Consider the following 23,581-nt stretch of genomic DNA (forward strand, 5'->3'; position numbering starts at 1 on the left):
TACAGGTAGAATGCAGTTGGTTGCCGCAGAACACATTCTTGCTAGACCAACTAAAAAATACAAATTGATTTTGAAAATCACATTTAAAGAGATCAAGGAATTAAGGAAACAAACAGAATTAAATGAACAAAATTTCTGGAGAGCAGAGCTTTACCAAGGTGAACTGCCTTTCACAGGTTGTTTTCTTCCTGGAGCATTTGCCAATTCTGAGCACAGTCTGAAGAGCAGACTTGGTCCATGCAGAAGAATCGTAAGAGGGCAGAGAAACCAGCAAAGATTTTGGCATTCATACAAAGAAGGACAACAATTTGGAAACGAACGTATTCCTAAATGCTTGGCTGGTTTTGTCCATAGTACCTTTTGCTGAATTCTAGGGCTGAGCACAAGGTTAGAAAGCTTCTGTAAGATAGACTAAAATCTCCAGTAATCGGATAGTAACTGGGAGAAAAAGTTTCACTTGAGCAAAGGGGCCTGGCTCAGAAACACTGCTGGTGTTCCCAAGATATCCATCTAATTTAGAAGTAGGCGTGGCAAGATGCTAAAGAACAGACCTAATCTTCCACAGTCTTTCAGAGCTCTCAATCAAAAGTGTGGGAGAGACAGGCCTAAGGGGAAAGACAGAACTGGAGGTGGAGGGACTCTTACTAAAACAACTCCATCCCTGATCCAGCTCAGGCCCTGTGGATTGAGGTGATCAACTCCTCATCTTATCTGCCCCACAGAGGAAAAACAGAGCCCCGTACCATCATAAAGAGCTTCAATGTTTGCTTTGTACATAATATCTGGCACACAATAACAAATTCCTAACATGAAAAGAGGCAGGAAAATGTGACCAATAACCAAGTGGAACGAACAGTATAAGCGGATACAAAGAAAAACAATGGATATTATAGTTAGCATCCAAAGCTTTTGATACAATGATTAATATGTTCAAGAAATTGTAAGAAAATATAGGCAACAGTAATGAAAGGATGTGGAATTTTATCCAAGAATTGGAATCCATTAAAAAATAATCATTCTAGACTGAAAAATACAGTTTCTGAAATTAAGAGCTCATTGGATAAGTTTAATAGCAAAGCAGAAGATTTGGTAAATGATCCCAAAGACAGATCAGTATAAAATATTTGACTAAAGCACTGAGAGAAGAAAAGAATACACGTATCGGTCACATGCAGGTCATAGTGCAAAACCCTACATCCTTGTTATTAGAGTTAACTGGAGAAGGAGATGAGGAAGAGGAGAAGGAAAAGGAGAAAGAGAAAGAAAGAGAAAGGAGTAAAAAAGAAAAGAAGAAGGGAAGGAAGGAAGGAAAGAAGAAAGGAAGAGAGAGAGAAAGAGAACGAAAGAAAGAGAGAGAGAAAGAGAGAGAAAAGAGAAAGGAGGGAAGGAAGGAAGGGAGGGAGGGAGGAAGGAAGGGAGGGAGGGAGGAAGGAATGAAGGGAGGGAGGGAGGGAGGGAGGGAGGAAGGAAGGAAGGGCAGGATGAATACATAAAGAAAATATGGTCAGGAATTTTCCGAAGTTCTTAACAAGAGCATCTTTCATGTTCAAGAATCTCAATTCACCCCAAAGATGATAAATATAAAGAAAACCAAAACTAGACGCATCACAATCAAACTGCTGAAGACAAAAGATTCTCCTTGATTCCGATAGGCTAGATGGCCACTGGGCCACTGTCTTTATTTTAAACTCAAATGGGATGTGCTGCAAATTTTTTTGTGTGAGGAAGATTAGTCCTGAGCTAACATCTGTTGCCAATTCTCCTCTTTCTGCTGAGGAAGACCGGCCCTGAGCTAACATCTATGCCCATCTTCCTCTACTTTATATGTGGGACGCCTGCCACAGCATGGCTTGACAAGCGGTACATAAGTTCGTGCCCGGGATCTGAACCCATGAACCCTGGGCCAGTGAAGTAGAGCATGCAAACTTAACAACTTAACCAGGCCAGCCCCCTGCAAATTATTTTTTTAATACTGCTAATTTTAAAAGGAAAATTAATTTCCATAACTTCAAAATAAGACCAAGTGAAAGATGTGTAAATTGTGTTTATTGTTTGAAGATTTTAGCTGCTTTTCAAAAATAATAGAAACCACTTGTTTCAAATTATCCTGTAATCTAGATGAATAAAGCCAATTTCAAGAAGAATCTCCATGCCTGACTACTATGAGTAAATTGGAACATTGAGAAAGTACTTCAAAGACGTACAGTTAAGAATGTGAAGTCTTGGGCCAGCCCCGTGGCTTAGCAGTTAAGTGCACGAGCTCCGCTACTGGCAGCCTGGGTTCGGATCCCGGGCGCGCACCAAGGCACCACTTCTCTGGCCATGCTGAGGCCCCGTCCCACATACAGCAACTAGAAGGATGTGCAACTATGACATACAACTATCTACTGGGGCTTTGGGGAAAAAAAAGGAGGAGGATTGGTAATAGATGTTAGCTCAGAGCCGGTCTTCCCCAGCAAAAAGAGGAGGATTAGCATGGATGTTAGCTCAGGGCTGATCTTCCTCACAAAAAAAAAAAAAAAAAAGAATGTGAAGTCTTAACTCTTACTTCACGTATTTACTTTTGAAAACACATACACGTTAGAAAACTTGGCTGAGGTTATTCATGATACTAGAATAATAGAGAAACAGGCACAAATTGTGGATGGAGTCAGAGGTAAAGTGTCAACATTTACTGAGCCCTTAATTACAACAATTACTGAGCCCTTATTAGGTGCCAGATGTAATTCCAAACTCTTTACAGAAATCATCACGGATGTGAAATAAACTTTACATAGATCATATACAGATATGAAAATGAACTCATTCATAACCCAACCCTCCATAATGTAAATCATTTCAGACAGTGTAATATCCTCGGGCCCATTCAACTCTTTTTTCCTACCATTTAGAGATAAACATTCATTCTAGCTGTTGGCTTCTGGATTTTGTCTAGAGTGTTGCAGATCCTGATGGAATCTGCCTAGGTTCCCACTGAGTCCTTTTTCCACAGACCAAGCCTGCTCTCCTCTCTTTTCTCCTCTCAGAAACTGCCAGCCTCTCTCTCTTCCTCAAATTACACCATCCCCTCCCAACCACAATCCTGGCTGTGAAATGGGATATAGCCCCCAACTTTTCTCTTCCCTTCCAGCACACACTTCCATTTCCTCCTAAATTGTTTTTGCTAATCACTTTGGGAAACAGGGATAATTAAAATCATAACATGAAGGAATTTAAAAACTCATAACATTCTTGGAGCAGCGCTGTCTGGAGCACTCTTTCCTCTGCGTCTGAAATTATAACTAGGCTTAGTTGGGATTCTGCCACTTGCTATCAGTCACCAAATTTCCTTCTGGGTCCTATCCCTTGATTAAATTAAATCTTGCCGATGTCATGAAAACATCTGGTGTTTCTGGGCTCTAAGTGCTCAATTCACAACTTGGAGGCCCCCCAGAAGAAGTCTCTGCTCTGACTCTAGCCCCCATTTCCTCCATAACATGGGAATCTCCAAGGTAAATGATCCATCAGCACCCAGTACCTCTCATTCCCCTGCCTCCTTAGAGGGAAAAGAAAAGAAAATTTGGAAGAGAAAGTTTCTCAAAATCTAATAAGATGACATTTTGTCCTAGCCCCTTTGGACAGACCTATGTACCCAGCTATCATAAGTAAACCTACACAACAAGAATTTTGCCATCAATTACGAAATTCCTAACTTTCAAACCAACTATGGATATCTTCCCACTTCACTCAATAGAGTCATTATGTCTCCAAGCTAGACACACAGGAATTACCCTCCTTCTGTATCCTTTACACGCAATCAATCTAAGGTTATTACTTATTCTCTTCATATTTTACAGAGTCACTCTCATCATCACTCTCTTTTTTTCTGCTGAATGTAAGTATCTACTAGTTATATGTAGTCACCCTTGAAATAGCTTGGAAGAAACTGACACCAGTTGATGTTTAAAGATTTACTTGCTATACTGCTCTCTAATTTCATTTTAATGATTGCACACTTTGTCATTTTAGGTTAATACTTATTTTTCATATCTCAGATAATTTTACTTTCCACAAGATAAGAGATTTTCCAGCATTTCCTGCTTGCCTCTCTATAAATACAATAAAATCAGAAAGGGAGGATTATTTTATATGTACCTTCCACTAGGCTAGCTTTGATCCTTGGCATTTAGCATCAAAAGCAAGTCCACAGAGTAGCATAACAGTGAGCAACTTTCATCACTCTCCATGCTTTCCTGCCCATTATTAATCAGCCTAAAGAACACATCACTCTGACTGCTGGGAGATGTCAGTACTCAGAAAGGAAGTTTAAAATTATGTAAGAAATGAGTTCAATGACCTCTATTTCCTTGCCTATTTGGTAAATAATTTGTGGTTTTCTGAAACTGGAAGCATATTTTAGAGTTCAAGCAAGCTTGGCAGTAAATTGTCCCAGAGCTCATAAAAATGTGCACACAGGGTTTTCCAGACACCGAATCAAATAACTAAAGTGAAGTGAAACCAAAACAGAGCTGATGCATGTGTGTGCACAGTGTACCCATTTCCAGAACTGCAGACACAGTGGTCTGTCTTTTACTGTGTAGCATAAATGCTATAATACTACATAGTTCAGTAGTCAAGTTGTTTGTTCGAATTGCTTTCTTTTTGTTTTTTAACTTTTACAATATCTCTACACTCAGTTTCGACTGCTTTAATGAAAGATGTAGGTTATAGGTTGCAACCTAGACCTCCAGAACGTCTCAGAGCCTAGCGAGGCCCTTGTCTCATTGCCTCTTGACTTCCACGTGTGCCAAGGAAGGTCGGGAAGAGAGTTCAGAGCTGACAGTAACGAGACTATGAAGACAGAGGTCGGGTGAGCAGAGGCACACACTCTGGCATTGAGAAAAGAAAAGAAAACCACATTTGGGAATCCTAGCAGGCTTACACATCATTGGGAGTAAGAGGAACTTGGCTCAAAGAAATACTATCTGTTCAGCTTTTTCCCTTTCTAGTAAAACATTAAGTGATTGTCCCAAGACCCTCCAGCAGTTGGTGAAGGAAGAGTCCCAACTAGAACACTGAACTTGAGACCGTTAAGTCCACTGCTCCTTGGTCATAGGTCCAGTTCACAAACCCTTACAACTAGGACCCTCTGCACTCACCTACTGCTTTTTCTCAAACCACTCATCAGAATGATCCTTTTAAAAATAAGCCAGATAATAAAGCATGTTCACTTCTCTGCTCAAATCACCCAATCAACCTCAATATCTCACAGAGAAAGAGCCACAGTCCTCATGGTAGCCTCCAGGGTCATCCACCATCCGGGGAGCCCACACGTCACTCAACCCCTTTCATCCTAATGCCTGATATCTCAGATCTCACCTCCCACAAGACCCCTTTTCCACTCTGTTCCAACCACATGGGGCTCCCTGCTGCCTCAGTGCCTTTGAGCATTTTAATTTTCCTGCTATTCCTCCATAGCAGGGGGATATGTTCCTTGTTCCCTCATCTCCTTTAAATCTCTGCCCAAACATCACCTTCCCAGTGAGGACTTTCTGAACATCTTATCCAAACTTATAAACTATGACTCCCGAAGACTCCTTATCCTCTCGTCCCACTCTGCTTTTCCCTACACCTTCCTTATCATCTTCTTTTTTTCTTTCCCTTATCATCTTCTTATATTCTATATAACATCACTTCTTTTTTGTCTCTCTCACCAGAATTTAAGCCCTGTGAAGTGAAGAGGTTTATCTCTTTTACTCACTGCTGAATCTCAGCATCAAAAACAATGCCTAGTACACAGGAGGACTCAACAGCTATCTAGAGAACAAATGAGTAGAATAGAAAGCCAATTAACCATTTTCTTCCTACTTCAATGTCATCACTAACTAGCTTTCTGATTTATGCAGATGACTGATAACTTAGATAACTAACTAGCTGTCTGACCTTAAACAAGTAACTGCTCTGAGCCACTACTTTCTCATTTGAAGAAATCATTCTTCTCTATAAGGATTACATGAGATAATGTATTACAAAAGCACTATAAAAAGTATTAAAGGCCATATAATTTAAAATTATGATTAGAAAAATCATTAGTTTAATTAGTAACTTCTCATAAATGAGCAATACAGCTCATCCAAAGGACATAACATACACAGAGAGAGAGAGAGTGAGATAACATACATCTAGATATAGATAATATATATATACAAATACATAGATAGATATAGATAACATATATCTATACAAATACATAGATATAGATAACATATTTATATAGATATGTAGGTAGATAGATATAGATAACATATGTCTATATAAATATATAGATAGATAAATATTGATATAAATAGACAGAGAGACAGAAAGAAGGAGAAATCAAACATCCATGGCAAATTTGAGAACATATTTGTGTAATGAACATTTTTTCCCAATTAAGAACTTAATGAAGAAATGAGAACTGACAAAAACAAGAATAAAGCCCAAAATGATGCTTAATTAAGATTCTCTCTTTTAATTTAGTGACTAAAATTATTACGGCTTCCTCTTATGAAATAAATTATTTGGCAGAGTGTAAGTTCCTTAGGGGCCAAAAATTAGGAAATGTTCATCAGTATATCCTCTGGGTCCAACAGGAAGTTGTTTGCTCAACATTTGAGTGAATGAGTAACCAGCAGAAGTGGTGACAAGTGCAGCAGAAAAATTGGGACATTTCAGAATAAAGGCCAGCTGGTGACAGACGTTGACTTGCATATCTGGAAGCCATCTCTTCCTGGATTTGTGACATTAAGGATGAGTGGACATTTTTGAAAAGGTACATGGTGGTTCCTTTGTAGCTCAGCACAAGTTACTGTAGACTCAGGGTGTCCTAGACGCAGGGAGCTGTGAGTGGGTGGCAGAGAAGCCTGGGCACGAGCAGTAATAACCATCACGGTGCTTTGTAATTACTGTTTGATCCAGCATACTTTTTCAGAATCCTGAAAGTCTGGCATTTCACTGCTTACTTAATCATGTAAATCCTCATGGGCATTCGACCTCTTCAACCTGAACTTTAAATCATAAAAGAAAAAATGGGGGGAGGGATTGGTGAATGAGAGTCTCTTTTTACAGCTGCCTTGAAAAAAAATTAAAATAAAACAAAATTAAAGCCTACTGAAAATTAACCTACTAATATTGACATTTCTCAAAAAAAAAATCAGCTTTAAAAAAACTGAATAGGGGGTAGAAGGGAGATCGAGGCTCCCTTGTTGTTCTCTTTTGATCTTTTTCACTGATCCAACTTTATTTTAATAACATGTCCAAAGACTGATTCAACCTCTCTCCCACTTTAATAAAGGTTCATTAGTGGATTAGGAGAGATTTGAAACTGAGCCCAGTGGAGTCAGCAGAGACAAGTTCCAAACAGCCACTCAGCACATTTTGAAAAGTAGCAAGCTAGCAACCTAGAAAAGATCCACCAATCAAATTTGGTTGTAGTTGTGTATGTGGAGCCCCACTGGGCAGGCAAACCATCTCCACGTCTGGATGGGCAAGAGTGACAACATTACCCATTGAAACTAACAAGGCAAAGATTTTGTGTTCCATTCAGCCAATCCCAACAAAATAAGCACAGCCCATCAGCATGGAACATAATAAGGGGAAAGCTGATCATCCAGCATCTATTATTGTGATAAAAATAAGCAAATCAGTGCTGCCACCTGGTCTCTGCTACTCCAGGATCCCATTGTTCCTTTTGAAATCTGCAAAGTCCATCTCAATAGTAGTACATCCCCCAGTCCCACCTGGCCTGAAAAGAGATCATCACAGAGTGGAACTGGGGAGTAAAGTGTTGATTTCTTCTATTTTCAAAGGCTTTTCAAAATTAGTTCAAAAACTATTGACATCTCACAATATATAGGTAAAAATACTACAACTTCTACTAATATTACAAAACAGAATAATAATAGCTAACATTTAAGCACCTATTATGGATTTTTCTAAGAACTTTATAGCTATTAGCTCAGTTAATATTCAAAACAAGCCTGTAACAGACACCCTTGGTTGTCTGATTCAACCTATATCTTTAATCTCCTTTTCTTCCCAAATTCAAGCAAGAGTGGCCATGAGACACTATTCAGGCCCATGAAATGTAAGTGAAATTCTGCTACTTGGAACTTTGAGGAAAGCTTTGATTTTCTGATAGAAGGGCAGCCTCAACTAAAATTCCCCCAGAGCTCTTTCCCGTTTTTCCTACATAGAAAGTGAAACTACAAACAAAGTGTGGCAGAAGCAAAAGATAGAAATAATCTCATTTCTCTGACACTATTGATCAGTAGCACCCCCTTTGGACTTCTCTTTGTTTAAGCCACTATAAGTGACAATTTCTGTCACTTACAACCAAAGGTATTCCTAACAGTTGCTGCTGTTATTCCCATTTACGGATGAGGAAAATGAGGCACAAAAAAGTTAAGCAATTTGTCCAAGATCATCCAGGTGGCAAATGGAAAAGCTTGGGTTTGAATCCAGGCTCTCTTTCCCCAGAGCCCACGTTATTAGCCACTATGACGTGCTGTGGTGCTCCTGACAACAATTGGTTTAGAAATATAGTCTTTTTAAGGATTTTTTTTAAGGATTTTCCCTCAGATTTTCAAAAAATATAGCCATTATCATGATTATTTTATTCAAGCTCTCTACACAATTTTCTCATCAGCTACAGATACCCAAAGACAGGTTCTGGGTCGCCTCACCTCACTTTGCATCGCTGTTGCCATTTCTCCAGGGGAAGCATCCATCCTGGATCTAGCCAATGTTTTCCTTTAATTCTTTAATCTTACTTTACTTTAATCTGTAGAAAATGCCAGTAAACCAAAAGTTCCCTAACTGTATTCATCTGTATGATATGGAAGGATGTATGGGAAAGAGAGAGAGAAGGAAGGATGGAAGGGAGGAGGGGGGGAGAGAGAGAAAGGAAGAAGGAGGAGGAGGGGAGGGGAAGGGAAGGAGGAGGGGGAGAAGAAGGAGGGGAAGAGGAAGAAGGGAAAAAAGAAAGAAGAAATGGACAGGAAAGAAAACATTATTATAACTAATTTTACCAGAATTGATATATTATACTGTGGTTACTTTTTTTTAACTTTCTATTTGAAAATAATTTCAAAGTTACAAAAAGTTGCAGTAAGTAAAAATAGTACAAAGAGCATCCATTTATTCTTCACAAATTCTGCTGTTGTTAAAAGTTTACCCCATTTGGGAGAAAGTTACAGCCAGTGACCCCTAAGGAAAGTGCAGTGAGAGAGAGAATTGTAGGACTCCTCTACAAAAGGCTGCTAAGAGAGGGTGTGGTGAGCCAAGGCAGTGCTCACAAGGCTGAACGGCTGTAGGCAAGGAGCTCAGGTCTTTGTGGAAGGACATCCTGGGTCATGGTTGCAGGCTAGTGCTAGACAACAGCCAAGACCAATGATGTCTCCAAGATCTTCCTGTGTGTTTCTTTTTCTAGGTATGTTTGTATGGGGACTCATTTATGGAAACAGTGTTCCTGCTGCTGGCAGTGACTAGGCACATAGAGACACATATTTTATCCCATTCACAAAAAAAATGTTTAGCCCATTTGCTTTATCATTTGCATAGATGATAGATGATTGATAGATGATGATGATGATGATGATGATAGATGATAGACAGAGATAGATAGATAGATAGATAGATAGATAGATAGATAGATAGATAGATAGATAGATTAGATAGGTAGGTAGATAGATAGATAGATAGATAGATAGATAGATAGATAGATAGATAGATAGATTAGATAGATAGATTAGATAGATAGATAGATAGATAGATAGATAGATAGATAGATAGATAGATAGATAGATTAGATAGATAGATAGATAGATAGATAGATAGATAGATAGATAGATAGATAGATTAGATAGATAGATAGATAGATAGATAGATAGATAGATAGATAGATAGATGGATAGATAGACAGATAGACAGAGGAGTGAATATTTATGTTCCCCACAAAATTCATATTTTGAAACTCTAATCCCAATGTTATGGTATTTAGAGGCAGGATTTTGGAGAGGTAATTAGGTCATGAGGGTGGAGCCTGCATGAATGAGATTAGTGCCCTTATAAGAAGAGGCCAAAGAGCTAGCTGGCTCTTTTTCTGCCATGTGAAGACACAGCAAGAAGAAGGGCATCTGTAAACCAGGAAGAGAGACCTCACCAAGAACCCGACCAAGCTGGCACCCTCATCTCAGGCTCCAGAACTGTGAGAAATAAATCTTTGCTGTTTAAGCCACCCAGTCTGTGGTAATTTGTTATAGCAGCCCAAACTAAGATAGGTAGATAGGTAGACAGACAGACAGACAGATAGCTAGATAAATTTTTCTGAACATAGTTCTTTACCCCTAAATTCTTCAGAATGTACTCGTAAGTAAAGCAATATTCTCTTTTATAACCACTGTATAGTTATCCACTTCCCACATTTACATTGATACAATTTTATCTAATCTACCAAACATGTTCTAATTTTATCAATTGACCTAATAGTGTCCTTTATAGCATTTTTCTTCCTCCAGTACAGACTTGTTGGGGCTTCATTGTAAGAGATTGTTTTGTCATTATATATTAATTTAATTCTTTGGTGAAATACTTTTCAGTCCCTTGAATAGGGGTTAACCTATGGGCATCCCTTCTCAGGACTCAGACTTGTAAAAACAATTCACACTTTACCCAATTTCTCCCATATCTACCCTCTGTTTTATTCGTTTCACTCCTTTTTGTCACAGAAAGCAAAAAGAAGGCAATGCCAACTTCAGACCCAGGTGCTGGATTCCTGCCTGGCTTCCCACGATTTAGGGGCTCCAAACTTCCATGTGTCTTCCATGAAATTTTCTAAGACTCCTCACCACCACCCCTCTGGTGCCTGGGCCTGGCTGGAGCTGGTAGTGCTGTCTGGGCAGGTTCCCTGAGCCTGGGTGGGGTCTGACATGTACTCAGTCTCTGTTTCTACCCTGTAGGGTTCTCTCCAACCCTCCTCCTTGTGCCTGGGGTGGACCTGATGCCCCAAAGAGTTCCAGAATTTGTGCCCATGGGGTCATCCTGGGGCCCTGGGGCTGGGCTCCAGTTCCAGGAAAGCAGCCTGGCCAGTGTATCAATCCTGCTGACAGGCACAGTATTGCTTTCATGGGATGGTGTCAAATTGGGCTACTAGAATGATGCTGACACTCAGATTTTGAGTGATTCTCACTCACTTGAACACATGATGAGTCCAGGGCTCTGGGCTCCCAATAGCCCACAGTCGACCCTTGAGTTTGAGCTACGTGTGTGGTCTCTCGCATCTTCAGTCTCCTGTCATGTTCCCACTGTGTTGCTGCCTCTGGTCTATAGCACCCAAAGTGGCAGGTGTTATTTATCCTGTGCACTACCCCCTGCTGCTGACACCCAGGGTAGTCACCTCATCTCTGCAAACTCTGCATCACATGTAATACAGTCCTTGGGGGTTGCCCCACCTGTCTCCTCCAAGGGCTTTCTAGACTGTTGCTCTGCAACATCAAAGGGCCCTTCCAATCCATGTCCTCTCCTGCCTCCAGTTGACGTGGTGACTTTGTGCTCTCCGGGGTTAAGCTGAGCCAGATGAGAGTTAGGGAGTCTTTGTATAAATGGAGTCACTTTTCTTGCTCTCCTTACTGGGCCCTCCCCTACCCACTCCACTGGTGATGGTGGGTAGAAACCAGGGGTGCAGTCAACAGGGAAAGAGATCACATTTTGGGAATGTTGTGATTGCAGCCTAAAGAGCTCAAAAGAAGACATAGTTAGAAAATGTGTTGTTTTATATTTATGCCATAAAATTCCAAATGATAAATTTAACACGACCATAAAATAAATTATTGTTCTCATTTTCCTGCATACTGTGTGCATTTGTGGTCTTCTTCAAAAGAGCGGAAGAGCAACCTTTGAAAGAGGCATCGGAAGCCAGTACTCAAGGCAGCAGGACGGATGGTGCGGCATCACGAATAATGATGTAACAGCATGAAACAAATGGAATTAGGGCTCTTAGATCAAGAAGAGCTATATTGTTTCAACCCAGACATGTTCTGACAAGCTATAGGACTTGAATAATAACCACGTTGTTACCTTTTCCTCACAGTGGCAGATATGAAATTACCCAGTAACAGCACGTTTGACAATAAAGAATATGAAGAGATGATTTTTGGATCTAAACTGAAAGAGATGGTGTCTGGATACTTTGAAGAATCACCAAGTGCTTTGATTGGACAATAAACACATTGGTACCTCTTCTCCACCTATCATTCTAAATCTTTAGTGATATATCACTATGCCTCCTACATGTTCACAAATTTTGCAAAGTATTTTTAAATGCTATTGATTATATAAACAGGGGACCCACAAAAAAATATTTGCCCAAGGTCCCACACCCCGAAGCAAGAGGTGGGGTATAGATACCCACCCCGTCCCAGTTCTAAAAAGTGCATCACAAAGGATGAGAACATCACAAAGAGAACTGAGTTTTTCCAACAACTTGATCAATTCCTGTTTCTTTTTAAAAGTCATAGGAAGTAGAAAAATTACAATTGGAGAATTTTTATCTGGAATAGAAGTCGTAGGTACTGTAACAGGCAGAAATGCCAGTTGAAGCTTGAGGCCAATGTAGGAGAAACTGACTTCAGCCCCAAAAGGGTGAAGTCGCCAAGGCCACATAAACACCCTTTGAACAAAGAAGAAAGAGTAGGGAAAATATAGCTTTGCAGTTGTACAACTTGAAGAAATAGCATAGGAGGGATAGGCTGCCAGTCGAACTAGAGAATGAAGTGTCCAGTCGCATTACTGCAAGCTGAGGAGAAGAAGGACAATTGGTCATGACAGGAAGGTTCCGTGGCAATCTCTAGGGAGTTGCTGAGGTTTTATTCACTATTAAAACAAAGCTTGGAAAAGAAGTCAACCTGTTTTCATGACTGATTGAGTCCTAGTCCCCTGTTCTTTGGCAACTGTTTTCTTTCCACACTTTTTGTACCTACTCATACAATACATTCCTTGGGCACCAAGTCCACTGCTCTGTACTATGAGAGTTCAGCCAAATGCAGCACATTCTGTTCCTCACTCACAGCAACACTTGCACAGTCAGAAGTGCTAACCTATGCATGGATTCTTCTCCTGTCAGCTTCATTGTTTCAAAGCATGGTCATTTCTTCCTTTGCCTTGTCATAATTATGCCTGTTAGCATCTCCATTCATTTCCCGAAGGGCAGTGAGAAATGCATAACCAGAGCAACAGAAACATAACCCACTTATACTTCCTTTTTCTGGACTCCTTTGCTTAGGTCAGGCTACCACTTGCTATTAATATTCTGTCAGGAAGAATTACAAAAGTAAATAAGTTCTATTTGCAATAGAACTCTAATCTCAGCAATTACTGGAAACCACAATTAATTCAAACAAAATGTGTATGCAGTGACTCTAACATTTATGAAAGCCAAGTTATGCTACCCTTCCTTTATTTAATAAAGCATACTCCCTTAAGGGGTCACTAATTCTCTTTATTTCTGTCACGGCATTGGTAGTGGAAACCTGACAGAGAATACAGCTTCTTTGGGCAAACTTCAGACACAACAGAGAGAAGGAAAAAATTAAATAAAATAAAGAGTATGGTACAAGGAAGCTGTGAAAGGGAGAGAGGGAAGGGAAAAATAAAAGAAAGAGGTGCTCTGCATCGGGGGAGTGGGGTACCACCAGCAATGGCCCATCTGTTAGGGAGAGCCCCTGGGCCATAGTTATCTGCCAGGTGTTTTATGTATATGTAGTATATGTATACATGTAGTATACATAACAAGAGAGCAAAGGCAGAGGTTGTGTCTTAAAATGAACTGGCTAAGGAAGATTGCCGATCTTGCTCAACACATGTAAAATTTCAAGGCTAATAATTACAAATCAGTATTATTTTTCATTGTTGAATTTCATTATCCCTTTTTAAATAAAAGTGAAGGCTGTGATGCAGTGAAAATGAAGCCAAAGTTCACCTAGCAGAATACTCTTTGTTCCAGCAATTCTATTAACATAACAATAATCGCGCCAAATGCCTTAACGCAAATGCCAAACGGAAGGTTTTGAATACACTGTTTTCATTCTGGGTTTACAAGGATCTCAGCATATGGGGAGATTTCCTTGCTTCGATTATTTCCCTGAAGTGTGTTAATAATAGCTCCCATTTAGAGAGTTTTGATGCTGCTCCAACATGCTTTAAGGTACCAGAAATGTAATCATTGATGGAAACCTCACGACAGCCCTACTCTCACTTTGCAGATGAGGAAACTGAGGTCAGAGAGACTAGGCCACCCTGCAAAAGTGTCACAGCTAGTAAGTGATGGAGCTGGGTTATAACCACAAAGGACTTTATTCAAAAATACTTTTGAACTCTCAGACATTCCAAAACGTTAATTTAATTAGCATCCGCTAGGGAAAAAAGACACGTGACTTCTTGATTTGATTCTACTTACTGCGTCTGCAATTAATGTCATTCATCTACTAAATAAACAAGCTTACTCACTCTTCTGGTTTTTATAGCGCTGTGTTCCCCTGGATCTGGCAAAAGCTGAATATTCATTCAGGAAGCAAACAACTGGTGGCATCTATTCACACTGTCACGGATAGTTAGTGATTGTTGCGAGTCCACAATACCCTCAGAACAGGGCAGAACGTGAAAGAGCATTGTTCCTGCCCCAGCCTCTAAAATAAATCGGAGTGCCTCAAAGAGAAAGCAGAACTTTCCATTGCCTGTATCAGGTGGCACACCATATGCTGTTAGGGATGTTCATCAGGACTGGCAGTGTTTCATTTTTTATTTGGTACCCCAAAATCAAAGCTAGCAGAAGACAAAGTTTCCTAAACCAAGTAGCCCCCTACTGCTTTAATCGTGGGGCTCGTAAGGAGTGGGTGCTGTTTTTATTTCATTCTGGGAACTAACACCCATAATGGAAACCTGATCCTCCAAAACTGTACCTCTGGGACAGCATCACCTTTTAGTCTCATAACCTTTAATTACCTATATCACTCATGCTTTTATAATGTAATTATGGGCTCATATCACATTTGCACACAAACTTTACACAGGCAGTAAAATGGACATAAATCAATTACAGCAGCCCGAAAATCAAAGACATATCTCTTAGGTAGCTGCTTATCCATATCCTGTTTAGTAAAATTTCCCCTTCCTTTTAGTTTGTCTCCAGGGTAATAGTTTTAATCCAAAGAAATAGACCATTCCATCACTTCCTACGTCTGTTTTGCCCGAGAATAGCTCCAAACTCAATTTTGGAGCTTTTTCTCAAAAAATATTCTCTTAATGGTAATATTCAAATAAATGTAGAAATATTTCAGTATTAATAACCAACCCTTGGTGACCTTTTTAGTTTGCAAAGCACTACCTCATATATTATTCTTCTAACACTCTGATCAATGGTGTGAAAGGTCAGGCCATGTTATTGTCAACATTTTACACATATAAAAATTGCGAATTGAGAAAGATAATGTAACATGATTACTGGTCACTTGGCTAGGGGATATTACAGTTAAAATTCAAATTTGAGTTTTCTGAGGCTGAAGTGTTCAGCAGAAATCCACCTTAATACATATCAGCCCATATCCACACAAATTTTATTAAACAGAAATCAAGAAAATACTCCAAAAGTAAACTGTAAGTGTTCCCCTGAAGTATTTTCTATAAATTCAAACATAGTACAGCTTACCAGCACATAAAGACAAAGGAGCAAAGCCAGACTCAAATGAAAACCAACAGACCTATTTTTACTGCCCATGCTGTATAAAAGGCAAGAGGAAGAAAAAACCAGAAGATCAAATGACAAAGAGCTTTCTAAATCTGTCACTTAGTAACATATTGCCAAATTCTTGGTGTTTTTACCCTGAGAAGTTTAAATTCTGCATCCTGCTACCAAAGGATTCATACTTTTCTGTATCTCTCTCTCTGTCTCTCTCTCTCTCTGATTCTCTATACACCCCGCTCTGGGGCACAATGGGAGAATGACAGGCTTTCTGATTAATACATGTATAATTCAGAAAAGTGAAAGAACCACTTTCCTATCTTTGACTTTTTCTGTTTTCCTCTCATTTTTACTAATCTTCCAGGGATGACACTGCCTAAAGACACAGGGTACTGCAGAGCCAGATAAAACACAAAGGACGTAACTTAGAACTGGAGAGATGCATATGTACACACAGAACCCACCCCTGAGCTTCTTCCTTCTTCCTGTCTGCATTTCAGACCACCCATAAAACATGTGTGGGCAGCTGGTAATTCTTTCCAAATCCATATTTAACCTTCTGAAGTCGCATTAGCTGACAGGGCTTCGGCATTTGTTGCCTAGAAAGCAGATCAGTAGACTCCATATTTTGAAGGGCGTCAAATTCTCCTCCTGTCGGGAGCAGAGGAGAGGCTGTGGGGCCGGAGGAGAGCCAGCAGCAGTCTGATCAAGCCTCCCTGAGCTGCCCCTGCCAGGTGGAATGGAACCTTTCTGAGGCTTGTATGGCGTTACTTGCCTGGCAGAGGTTGAGATGGTGCGTTTAAGCTGGGCACTCAGAAATCCATCAACCTGGCCCAACGAATCATGGCCAAAGCCCAAACTAATCACAATTTATGGGTGGTCAGAGCAATCCCAATAATACCTTCATGATTAATCCTCAAAGGGTTTCTGAAATGTCTGCAGGTAGGAACATTTCAGTGGCTGCCTCATCTCTACAGCATCCAGGTACCTCAACAAACTGTCAGGCAAGATTACAGGCGATTCTCCTCTTCCACAGCATGTATTCCTGTGACAACTGAGTCTTTTTGAGTAACAAGCAGATAACCTTCTTATCGGAAAAAAATAAAATGCTTAAAAACTACCTCTAGGGCCCAGTCCGGTGGCGTAGCAGTTAAGTGCACGTGCTCCGCTTTGGCTGCCCAGGGTTCGCAGGTTCGGATCTTGGGCACGGACAGATGCACCGCTTGTCAAGCCGTGCTGTAGTGGCCTCCCATATAAAGTAGAGGAAGATAGGCATGGATGTTACCTGAGGGCCAATCTTGCTCAGCAGAAAAGAATAAGATTGTCAACGGATGTTAGGTCAGAGCTGATCTTCCTCACCAAAAATAAAAAAATTACCTCTAACTCAATATTCTTCTTAGTTATTGCTATATGCTGAATAACATATACAGATAAAAAGTACCTTGCCCATGTTTAAATTAAGTCATGACAATTCAGGGTTGAGATGCTTCCATTCGTTTTAAATGATGATCTTACTGTGGAATATGTGTAGGTTTTGTTAGGGTCTTCGGATCTCTTTCTGGGTTGCATATTACAAAGGCTGTGCCATTCACAACCATGAGTAAAATGACAATATGTAAGTGAGTAAAATGTAGAATTGCACACTGTCCTGGGCTGAATTGTGTCCTCCAAAAGTCATATGTTGAAGTCCTGGCCACTAGCACCCCAGAATGTGACTGAATTTGGAGATAGGGCCATTTAGAAATAAAGTAAAATGAAGTCATGTCTTTGGGCCCTAATCCAATTTGACTGGTGACCTTAAAAGAGGAGATTAAGACACCAACACACATGGAGGAAAGACTATGTGAAATTACAGAGAGAAAGGGGCCATGTAGAAACCAAGCAGAGAGGCCTCAGAAGAATCAACCATACCAATACCTTGATCTTGGACTTCCAGCCTCCAGAACCGTGAGAAAACAAATTTCTGTTGTTTAAACCACTCAGTTTGTAGTATTTGTTATGGTAGCCCTGGCAAACTAATACATACACACTGTAATTTGTCCCTTTCATTAGAAAAGCTGAAAATTCTGACTTAATTCTGGAAATTCCTTCAATGGAGTAAGATGGAAAAATTCCACCAAACTAAATTTATTTTGTATACAAAACACACTACATCCCACATGTAATCTGTCAAAAACGCTTTTGGCTCTACCCTCAAAGGCTATCTAGTACCTAACCACTGCTCACCATCTCCATTGCTACCACAGTAGCCCAAGCCACTATCTCCATCCAGATGATAGATTCTCTACGGATCCTAGATCGCCCCCTGAAAGTCTATTGAAACCACATGACCCTTTGAAAACATAAGTCAGATCACGTTACTCTTCTGTCCAATACCCTGCAATGGTTCCCTTGTTCTCTCCAAGGAAAAGTCAAAGCCCATATAAATGGCCTCCATGCCCTACTTAAGTTGACCCTAGCTGGAGCTCTCCCCGTCAAGCCTCTGATCCAGCACAGTGGCCTCTTGTTGTCCTCAGTCACATCTCTGCTCTGGCTTCTCCTTCTGTCTGGAAATCTCTCCTGCAGATATCTGGATAGCTAACTCCCTCACCTCCTTCAAATCTTTGCTCAAACTACCCAGTTCTAATGAGGACTTCAGAGGCACCCTATTTAAAATTGTAACCACTACCTTCTTCCCTCTCCCACTATCCTACTCTACTGTTTTCTTTTTTCATGACATTTAGTCTCTTGTGGAATATTACATAAACTGCTATTGTATTATTTATCGTTTATCCTAGGTCTTTGCTCATTTGGTTCACACATATATCTCAAATCACTTGGAGCCATGCCTGACCCATAGTAGGGGCTCAGTAAGTATTTGATCAATGAATGTTGAATGAAAGACTAGCTGGATATGGCTCTTTAAGCTCTATAACTTTTCAAACATTCTCCACTTTAGAAACCCTTACCAGTGCAATCCATTGTGAACATTAGGAATTTCTTTTTTCTTACTTGCAGTTCTTAATATTGATTCACTGCTCCAGACAATTCCCAAAGAAATAAAAGACATTACTATCCCTCTCTTTCTACTCCAACCAAAAGTCATACTTTTGTAGGGGAGACAAAATGAAAAGTAAGCCCCAGAGCACATGAAGTTGAAAATTCTCACTTATTCATGAAGGCTTGCTTATGTGTGTGTGTTGCTAGAATGGCCTCATAAATTGTGACAGCAAGCCAGGAAAAGCCAAGTGAGAAAATTCAACTGGATATCATTTTAAATATCCATGAATGTTTTAACACTATGAAAGAATGCAGAATCACATCAAGATTAAAAACATCTTTATCACTTAATAGAAAATATACTTCTAAATATCTTGAGATTCCATCAAATTCAATGGTCTTAAGAAACTGAGGGAAAATATATTTAGAGATCTTATGATCTTATAACCAAAGAAATGTAAAGTCCCATCGAGTGACCAACCTGGATAGAATCTGAAGATTTCTGCAAATAGAAAAATTAGGGAATGTGTACATACAACTTGAAGCCACAGATGTGGGCTCCAGGACCAAAGAGACCCAGTCTTTTGAAGTTTTAAAGCCCATGACACAACAAATATAACAAATATAACACCCATGAGCCACTTGTAGGATGGAACATTTTACAGACATGAATTTGAAAATATGAGTTTTGACAACATGAACTTGAAAATATCAATGTTATTATAGAAACATGAACAAAAGGCATAAAGTAGTAGTCCTCAGACTTGAGCATGCATCAGAATTACCAGAGAGCTTGCTAAAATACGGATTTCTGGGCCCCACCCCCAGTATCCATTCAGGAGGTCTTGGGTGCAGCCAGAGGACCTGCATTTCTAACAAACTCCCAGGTAACGCTGATGCTGCTGGCTCAAGGACCACACCCTGAGAACCACTGGAATAAGCTGTTAATATAGTTCTGCGTTCAATTAATGTGTAATATGGGAATAATAAATTGTCTTGAGGTGTGAAGAAAAAGGTACTTTTTGGTACCTATCTGTAAAGGTGGTCCTCTTCATTTGCTTAAACGGTTATTCCTCCAGAAAGGATGTTACAATTTACTGAGTCCTTTTCATACATCACTTCCTTTGAAGGCAGGAAGGGAGCCCTAGCAGAAGACTCCCCCTCTCCTATTGCTGAGGCGGCCTCGCAACAGTGGCTGCTGAACAGGGCCCATATTAGAAGTGAACAACCGTGGAAAATTTCCCAGCTGGCTGTAGAGAATCAGATTCTATTAACATTCTCAGTTTGAGACAAAACATTCAGGTCCTCGCTGGTGGGTGTGAGTGATGCCGGCCCAGAGAAAGCCACGCTGGGGACGTTCAGAGGCAGAAGCAGCCAGCGTCGGGTCCCAACAGTGCTGGCTGCTTTGTGTGCGGGTCCCTCGGGCCCCCGGTGGCTGCAGCGGCCGTCCATCTGTCTGGTCTCAGAACGATTTGCAGACAAGGTAATAGGGTAAAAAGAAGGTCAAATCGAATTTTTCTTTTTTCTTCTTTTTCACCAGCTACTGATGATTGGCTAAGAGATTAAAAGGGGAAAATATTAGATGTCCCTTTTCAATGCTAGCAACAATGAATACAGAGAAAAAGGTATTTTATGGGAACTACAAATAGCTATTAGACAATTATACGCATTCAACTTGAAAAATGAGCCTGCTATATTTACGATGCTCTCCCAAATTGCTGTCTTTCCTATGTTCGTCCTTCACATGCCCTATTTTTTTAAGATAAAGTTTAGTGTTTAGAGTTCGGGAAGGAAGTAAATATGAGATATTTGAGATTTATATTATTTTTCTCTAAATAGCTTTTTAAAAAAAATTTTTAATCTAATATTCTGTTTGGTAGTTAATGTTTTGGGGAAGTAAAAAACAAATAATATGTTTACTATACTCCTGGAAAAATCATAAGGCATATTACAATAACATTTCTTTTATAGGAGAGCTATCTTCTGTGTAAAGTTTGACTTCGGTAATATGCTTTTTTTTTTTTTAGATAAACATGCCTGGTAGTCAAACTCTGAATTAAGCAGAGAATAATGTGCTTCTGTGTTTACAAAAGATGCTCTGTTAATCTTCAAGATAAGCAAGGATTGGGGCCGGCCTGGTGGCGCAAGCAGTTAAGTGTGCGTGTTCTGCTGCAGCAGTCTGGGGTTCGCTGGTTCAGATCCCAGGCGCGCACCGACACACCACTTGGCAAGCCACACTGTGGCAGCGTCCCATATAAAGTGGAGGAAGATGGGCATGGATGTTTAGCCGAGGGCCAGTCTTCCTCAGCAAAAAAAAAAAAAAAAAAAAAGAGGAGGATTGGCGGATGTTAGCACAGGGCTGAGCTCCTCACAAAAAAAAAAAAAAAGATAAGCAAGGATTTTCAAAGGAAATATTTATGAAGATAGTTTTCTTTTGAAACCCCCAATTTCAAATATGCTTCCGTATTGTCATATTCTGCGTGCCCATTTTTTCTTTGGACAATACAGCATTACGAAAATGGCAGAGTTAGACTGCACATTGCATCATAGATCCATCTATGATGGATAGCATAGGACACTGAAGATGAGAGAGTTTTGAAGTCTTGCTCAGAGCCACAAGGCGGGTTTGTGTAATAACAGAGTTTCTAACTCCTGACTCAGTGTTCCTTCCTGAATTAAGAAAGCATCTCCCCAGTCTTGAGGAAGGGTAACTCATAAATGTATGCCCCTCTGGAACCTAACTCTAAATCATCCACTTAACCAGCTCTCTCCTTGTTGAGAGAAAAGTGGGCTGGGATGGGAGCAAAGTAAGATGATTTCCACCAGAGTCTTTCTCCACAGTCCCTCGGGCAGAAAAGCCAATACGATTTACCATTATTTTCTCAGATTTCCAGGTAACAGGTTATAAATCTGATAATATCGGTGTGCCTTACATTTGAGTAATGTCCATGATCCCTCTGCCCCTCTCATCTTTGCTTGTCAAATTGGGACTCTTCCAGCTACAAACAAAGGGAAATGTTTGAAGCTCTGATCTGCCCATATGAGAGGTGTGAACCAAGCAATTGCCCTTAGTATTTCCATCCAGGCGATGCTGGACAAACGAACATTCAGGGCAGTCCCTGAGGGGAAGGAGAGGTCCCAGGAGTACACCCTGAATTCTGAATGAAAAGTGTGAAGGAAATTCAGCATGGAATTGGACATACAATCTTTGTCTTTCTTCACTATGCTGGTTTCTTACCTAGCTCTCAGTTGAGAAACTTAGATCTGGCTGGAGGTTGTTTGTGTGAATCTCGGTCTGTTCCTTCCCACCCAAAATTAGCCAATGTTCCAAGATGGATCCAGGATCCTTGACCCCTAGTTCTCATCAGGGCGAGTCATCTGTTCCTCCTGGGCACTGCCCAAGAAGGGGAAATCATCTCTTACTTGACTTAATTCTAACAGCTCTATCAGGTCCTCAGTCAGAGAGCACCTGGTGACCTGTGTCAAAAATATATAGACTATTCCCTTCCTCTCTTTGTGTTCTTACTGACTAAGCAAATCCTTTCTTTCATATGTGTCAGTCCATGATCTCCAAGAAGCAGACGCAAAGACAGAATTAGATATCGGAGAGACTTTGGTGGGGGGAGGGGAAAATCCATGTGAAGGATAAAGGGGTGGGGAGAGGGAGCAGGAATATTTTGGAGAGAGTCTTCAGGCTGAGCTGCAGTTCCGACACCTGTGAAAGGAGAGAAGGAAAGAGCCAGGATTTGGTAGGAGGACCCTCAGCCTGCAGCGAGCTCTAAGACCATCTTCTCCAGGCTGACAGTGAGCCCTGGAGCAGAGCTCACCCGTTAAAGGACACCTGCCTTCTGCAGGCGTGGACTGGTGCTGGCACAGCTCACCAACCTCCCATCTCCAACCAGATTTTCTTGAAGAGATTGCTGAGTACCGTACTCCGTGGCGCTGCACACATGCATCTGCTACCTTGGTGTTTGGTTAGCTTCCCAATACAGGGAATATAAATGTAAAATAAAAAAATAAAGAATAAAGCTTCCCCAAACGAAAGGGAGTAATTCTGCACCTCAAGAAGGAAACAGCGTGAACAATATATGGTGCAGGCATGCTGGTAGTACTTTTTAATTTTGGGGGTGAGAAAATGATTCTTGTTATGAAATAAAAATGTCATGTTTCTTTCACACAATTATTGTATTTTAGGGATGAAAAGGGGTTGTAGCAATAGTTGATTCGGTTTATATATGAGACCCAATTCAATTTAAACAGGCTTCCTTCCTTACCTCTTACCCCCATATATGCTGGAGCAGGGCCTCTGATTCTTTCTTCCAGATCTTTCACAGAGAAAGTAGACATCTAAATGGTACGGTTTGACAGTCCAGATAGACTGCCCAGAGGAATTCCAGGACTGCAATTATTTTGCCTCCATTTTGGTAGAGGCTTATGTATAGGTTTAATATCCAGTGGGTCATTCTGGGCCTCACCTAAATTCCAGAAAATGACCCTATCTCATAGAATTCCCCCAAACTGCACATATTTTATGGAAATAAACTGAACTTCCCCTTGTTGTGTATTACAAATGCTCATTATACTGTCACTTCCCTGCTCCTCCTTTTCATTAAAACCTACCCTCATATTATTCCGGCCCGCGCTGCTCTGGGTACAGCTCATATTGCTTTGAATGCTGCAATTTTTAAAATAGCCTAGAGTCTGTATGTTTTCCAAGTTCTTTGGTCTTCTAAACTCGGCTGTAGGATTTTTTTCAAAGCTCAGCAACCTGATTCAAATTGCCTAGAAAGCTTTGAAAAGTGGCTTATTTCTAAGGCACTCTAACACCAAATGTGTTCAATACTCCATAAT

At 40.4% G+C, this 23,581-nt stretch overlaps 1 long non-coding RNA gene across 2 annotated transcripts; it reads left to right on the forward strand.

Annotated features, from left to right (window-relative positions):
• The first annotated feature begins 3,848 nt into the window (after nucleotides 1-3,848).
• LOC131419281 (uncharacterized) lies at nucleotides 3,849-12,262 on the forward strand. Of its 2 annotated transcripts, XR_009223189.1 has the most exons (3): nucleotides 3,849-3,874; nucleotides 6,612-6,790; nucleotides 10,746-12,262. It is a non-coding gene; the product is annotated as an uncharacterized LOC131419281 (long non-coding RNA). The 2 variants fall into 2 exon arrangements; XR_009223188.1 differs by lacking the exon at nucleotides 3,849-3,874 and having other exon boundaries at nucleotides 6,496-6,790.
• Nucleotides 12,263-23,581: the final 11,319 nt, after the last annotated feature.

Source organism: Diceros bicornis, chromosome 20 (genome assembly GCF_020826845.1).
Source record: "Diceros bicornis minor isolate mBicDic1 chromosome 20, mDicBic1.mat.cur, whole genome shotgun sequence".
Classification (NCBI taxonomy): domain Eukaryota; kingdom Metazoa; phylum Chordata; class Mammalia; order Perissodactyla; family Rhinocerotidae; genus Diceros; species Diceros bicornis.